The following is a 6593-nucleotide window of genomic DNA, read 5'->3' on the forward strand; positions in this document are numbered from 1 at the left end:
AACACAAGAAGGTTAGATGAAGCTGAGATACAGGAATTGTATGAAGAAAATCAAGAACTATTGTTGGTTGATGATGAACCCACATCTTATGAAAAGGCATCGGCTGAAAGGAATTGGAAGCAAGCCATGGAATCATAATTGCAATCAATTGAAAGAAATAACACTTGGACTTTGACCAAATTGCCCCCAAATCATAAGGCAATAGGGATAAAATGGGTGTTCAAGCTAAAGAGGGACGCAGCCGGTAACGTGGTCAAACACAAGGCGCGACTGGTTGCTAAAGGTTACGTCCAAGAAAAGGGCATTGACTTTAAAGAAGCTTTTTCACCAATGGCCCGCTTGGAGACCATAAGACTAATTTTGGCGCTAGCAACGGGAGAGAACTGGCTTGTGCATCACCTGGATGTTAAGTCCGCGTTCCTACATAGAGACCTAAAAGAAGAAGTCTATGTATATCAACCAACTAGATTCTTAGTCAAAGGGAAAGAAACCTTGGTGTATCGTCTCCACAAGGCACTCTACGGGCTACGATAGGCACCAAGAGCTTGGAACGTGAAATTAAACCAATCACTTAAAAGGCTTGGTTTCACCAGATGTGCTCAAGAACAAGCTGTCTACAAGGTACACAAACCTAACTTGTCCCTCATCGTGGGTGTCTATGTAGATGACCTTATAGTCACTGGATCAAGTGAGAAAGTAATTCTGGAGTTCAAAAGGAGAATGAAATAGATGTTTGACATGAGTGATCTGGGATTATTATCTTATTACCTGGGAATAAAAGTGACTCAGAGTAAAGAAGGAATAATGCTCTCACAAAAGGGCTATGCAGAAAAAATATTGAAGGTGGCAGGTATGGAAGAATGCAACAGCTCACAGTACCCGATCGAACCCAAACTTTAATTGACCAAAGATGAAAAAGGAGAACCTGTAAATGCAACAAATTATAGGAGACTGGTTGGAGCTTAAGGTACTTGGTTCACACAAGACCTGACATAAGCTACATCATTGGGGTTGTGAGCAGGTATATGCAAGATCCCAAGCAAAGCCACTATGCAGCTGTAAAACACATCCTCAGATATGTGAAGGGACAACTGAACATGGGCTGATGTATCGAAAGGGCGGTGATGGCAAGCTCATTGGCTATAGTGACAATAGCTATAACAATGATCGCGAGGATGGAAGAGGAACCACAAGAGTGGCCTACTATTACTCAGGGAATTTAATCACATGGACCTCACAAAAATAGAAAACTGTGGCCTTAAGTTCGTGTGAGGCAGAGTATATGGCTGCAACCGCAGTTGCTTGTCAAGGTCTTTGGCTAAGAAACTTGTTCAGCGACCTGGTTGGAAGGAAATCTCAAAAGGTGAAGTTGTTCATCGATAATCAATCCACTATTGCCCTCATAAAAAACCCAGTCTTCCATGGGAGGAGTAAGCATATAGATACTAAGTATCACTTCATCCGGATGTGTGTTGAAAGAGAGCAGATCCATGTGGAGCATGTAAGTGGTGATCAACAAAAGGCTGATGTGTTGACCAAGGCAATGCCTCGAGTAAAATTTGCTGAGATGAAAGCACTCATTGGTGTGGAAGGCCTGAAGCTCAAGAAAGTCAACATTGAGGGGGAGAAATGTTAGTCAATGGTTGACCAAGTATTCAGGAGGGTAAAAGCATGTGGGTGACTGGAACGTTGGAGTAGGGACGTTGCTAATTTTTCTCTTTTTCTGTTAAGTAGATTTATTTATTAGTTTTGATTCAGCATGTCATTAATCAGTCGAAAATTCTGTACAACAACTCAATCATTAGGTTGCTATTAATCATTCAATAAAGGTTAATCATTCGGCTGCATATTCTTCCTGTTTTGCCCCTGTTTTACATTTTTTTGTTGTTTCATTGGCTTGATCACCAACAGTATGGTATGATATTTAACAAGAGTGATGTGATTGAAATTGAGACTTGGGTTCAAGGTGATGGAAGAATGGGGCTAGACGCGATTGGATTCTCAAAGTCTATTCCAATGGTGAGATCATTGCAAGGGCTACAAGGTGTGTGTCTGTGTGTATTAAATTTCTTTCTTCGCTACCTCCTTTGTTTGTTTCTTTATTAGCTAAATGATTAACATCTGTAGCAAATAGGTGATGATGAATGAGGATAGTAGAAGAATGCATAAAGTTGGTGATGATGTCAAAGGATAATACTTAGTTTTTTGCCCCAGGACACTCGAGTATCAAAGCCTTCATTTTTGCGATTATTTAAGTTAAAATATATAAAATTGTTGTTACAGTTTTGACTTTTTGGATTCCACTCCAGATTAAAATTTCATGAAGAGAATAATAACAGTCTGAAGAAAATAGCAAAACTTGAAGATCTTGCTGAGTATTCAAGACTAGGACTTGTTGTAATTTATAAGCTCTATTCTTGTGGTGACTATACATACACTATTTTATATTTGAACATTAGATCCAATATTGATATGAACAAACATGCTAGAAATGTTACCTACATTGATTGGATGGGCTCTTGAGGTTAGTAATTTCGTATCAACTTGAAACAATATTTGCAATTTGTTCATAGGGACATAAAAGCCCTTAAGTTTTCACAAAAATGTCGGTTTTACCCTTGGACGTGTTTTATGTCCAGTAAAGCCCGAAGTTTTGTTTAATTTGTTCATCTTTACCCTTGTAGCCGGTTTCCAGGTAACCTACCAGTTACCTAATGCCATTAAAGCGCTTGGATTTTCAAAAATGTTCGGATTTACCCTTAAGTTTTTCAAAAATGTTCGGATTTACTCTTACATTGATTGATTGATTGATTGATTGATGTTGTTATTATTATTATTATTATTATTATTATTATTATTATTATTATTATTATTATTATTATTATTACATTTTTAATTGTATAAAAATATTTTATACATACATTTTTAAATGTATAAAAATAATTTATACACACATTTTTAAATGTATAAAAATATTTTTACTAATATAAATATATTTTTAAAAATATATGTACTTGTATTTAGTATTTATATACATTTGAAAACCCTAAATCTTCATCTATAATTGTTGAATTGAACAGAAAATGCTTGATAAAGTAAAAAAAACAGTCAATGACTGATTTTGCAAAAACAAATGCTTCAGATCAATATAAAAATTGATGCATTTCGTGATCTTTTTGTGAACTTACAACAATCATAAATGAAGTTTACACTCATATTTGACATTTCGTTATCAATTTTTGAGATAAAAACAGTTAATAAATGATTTTAAGTTGATAATACTTAATTTTTACAATGATCAAGTGTTTTTGTTGAGGTTTTTTCAAATTATATTATGTATATTTTCCATTTACGAGTGTTATTTGTTGTCATTTATTGTTATCTACTCACTATTAACCTAATATAGTTGAATAATTGAGGTTTTTTCAAATTTTATACTAAATCTTATCTGTAATCGAGTGATTTTATTGAGGTTTTCTAAATACGAGCGTTTTATAATTGTTACGTTATGTTTTTAATTAATGAATATTTATTTTACTTATCTATTTAGAATGATGTTTGATAATAAATACATATTTATACTTGGTAATATGTACAAATACATATAATTATATCTTTTATATAATCTAAACCATATAAATACATATTTTTATATTTATATGTATATAATATATTTTCATATGAAATAAATATATATATATACATACATATATATATATATATATATATATATATATATATATATACTTATACCTACAAAATACAAATAAATACATTTTTAATCTATAAATACATTTCTATAGGAATACATGGGCTTTCAAATGTATATATAAATATTAAATACAAGTATATATATTTTTAAAAATATATTTATATTAGTAAAAATATTTTTATACATTTAAAAATGTGTGTATAAAATACTTTTATACATTTAAAAATGTATTTAAAATAATAATAATAATAATAATATAATAATAATAATAATAATAATAATAATAATAATAATAATGTATTAAAAACGTATTAAATATTTTTATACATTTAAAAATGTATGTATAAAATATTTTTTATACAATTAAAAATGTATTAATAATAATAATAATAATAATAATAATAATAATAATAATAATAATAATAATAATAATAATAATAATAATAATCAAAATAACAATCAAGGTAAGGGTAAATTTGAACATTTTTGAAAAACTTAAGGGTAAATCCGAACATTTTTGAAAATTCAAGGGCTTTACTGGCATTAGGTAACTTAGGTAACCGGTAGGTTACCTGGAAACCGACTACAAAGGGTAAAAATGAACAAATTAAACAAAACTTCGGGCTTTATTAGACATAAAACACGTCCAAGGGTAAAACCGACAATTTTGTGAAAACTTAAGGGCTTTTATGTCATTTTCCCTTTGTTCATATTTTGGTGAATCTTGATGCGTTCTTTTTCTTTTTCTTGCAAAAGAGCATTCCACCAGAAATCATTGACACCCATGAACTGGAATGACATAGTTGATTCGCTTTATATTTTTGTTTCCTCATTAATGCAATTGATGCCTCATTAACAATGTAATTTTGTTGATTTTCTTGGTTTGTTTAATGTTGCTGGAGTACTGATTAATATTGTGGAAAAGAGGATTGGAATATAGTACAGTTAATAATGTGTATTATATGTGGAATAAAATGTGTATTATATGTTGAAGTATTGTACAGATAGAGTACGGTTGTTTAACCGTACTCTATGATGGCCCTAATCTAATACACCCCCATATAATACGGGATGCTATCCGGTACTCTATTTTAGTAAACAACCGTATTCTATTTATGTTTTTCTTGTAGTTATATATATAATACTCAAATTTGTCACTGGAGGAGAGCTTTTTGATAGAACTGTAAGCTCTACTTTTTTTTTTTATAAAAGTACTATTTGATATATAAAATACCTAAACTACCCTCGTGGCCATTCCATTGATTGACATGTTCACAAACGAAAGCTCCCAGAGAAGGAAGCCAGGGGATACTTTCAACAGCTTATTGATGCAGTTCCCATTGTCATTCCAAGGGTGTACATCATAGGGATTTAAAGGTAAGAGACACAAAGTTGCAAGAACAATCAGATCATTTATGGTGTAATGATTTATATATTAAATGTTTTATTTCCTACTAACAGTGCTCTTGTAATATACATATAGCCTGAAAATCACCTTCTTGATTCCAAAGAAAGGCTAAAAGTTTCAGATTTTGGACTCAGTGCACTCCCACAAGAAGTAAGCATATAATTATTTTCCAAATTTTTTTCACAGTATTTATATTTCTTCTCTAGCATAAAACTATTTTCCAGGGTGTTTAACTTTTATATACCACTTGTGGAACCCCAAATTACATTGCACCAGAGGTTCGCCAAAACAATATCAAATTTTAATTAGCAATTTTCTTCTAATTCATATGCTTTAGCCATGGTTGACTTTTAGGTTTTAAGAAAACGTGGATACGATGGTGGAGCTGCTGATATCTGGTCATGTGGAGTCATCCTGTATGTCCTTTTGATCGGATATCTTCCATTTGAGGAGTCAGATCTTCCAACTTTGTGTCCTGTTGACCAGATATCTTCCATTTGAGGAGTCAGATCTTCCAACTTTGTATAAAAACATTAAATATCAAAAACTTTTATTAACATGATTATTTTATAAAATGGTTTTATATTCAGTTTTTAAGATCTTCAACTACTCACACACAGATCAGTGCTGCTGAATTTTCATACCCTTTCTAGTTCCCGAATCATTGAAGGAAACCATCCCCTGCCCTCTTGGTCTGATGAAGGAAAAATTGAACTCATAGATTTGAAGGTATTTTTATAGTTATTGATGTGCTAAATAAATAGAAAATTTGATTTTTTTACCTTTATATGTTTTTAAGGTTAATTTTATATTTTTTTTATGTTCGTTACACATATAAAGGAGGGAATTGAGATTGCAGCCAAAGATGATGATGCTTTGTTGCTGTTTAGTGGTGGAGAGAGTCGTAAAGATGCAAGACCACGAAGTGAGGCACAAAGTTATTGGATAGTTGTTGACTCAAAAGGATGGTTTGATGAGCTTTTATAGTTTTTTTTGTTTTTTTATTGCATTGTCTATTATTATAGTTGTTGACTCAAAAGGATTCATCAATTTGTTTTTGTTTTTATTGCACAAATGTATTGGATAGTTGCTGACACAAACAAAAATTATAAGAAAATTCAGTTGTTTGTGTAAATCATGTGAATAGGTTGGTGATGTTGTACTCTTTAAGGATGAAACAGTGACGGACAATGAGTTTCAAATGGTTGGATCCGATATCTTTACGATTCTACCCCTGATAAGTTGCTTTTCCTTAGGTAGGATATAATGTTGTGACACCACATCGGCGGGAAATCAGAAAGGTAAGCATATTATCTGAAGGATCATCATTAGTTCTTTATTTCATTTTTTTACAATATAAACAATTCTTTATAAATTATAATACTAATACTTTAAATTTCATGTATTTAGGTGTGAGGCTATACATTTAACATAAATTCGGTGGTGGTCTGATCAAATTAGTTAGTCAACTTG

This window comes from Lactuca serriola, chromosome 4, assembly GCF_051521515.1.
Source record: "Lactuca serriola cultivar US96UC23 chromosome 4, Lser_US96UC23_V15, whole genome shotgun sequence".
NCBI classification, from domain to species: Eukaryota; Viridiplantae; Streptophyta; class Magnoliopsida; order Asterales; family Asteraceae; genus Lactuca; species Lactuca serriola.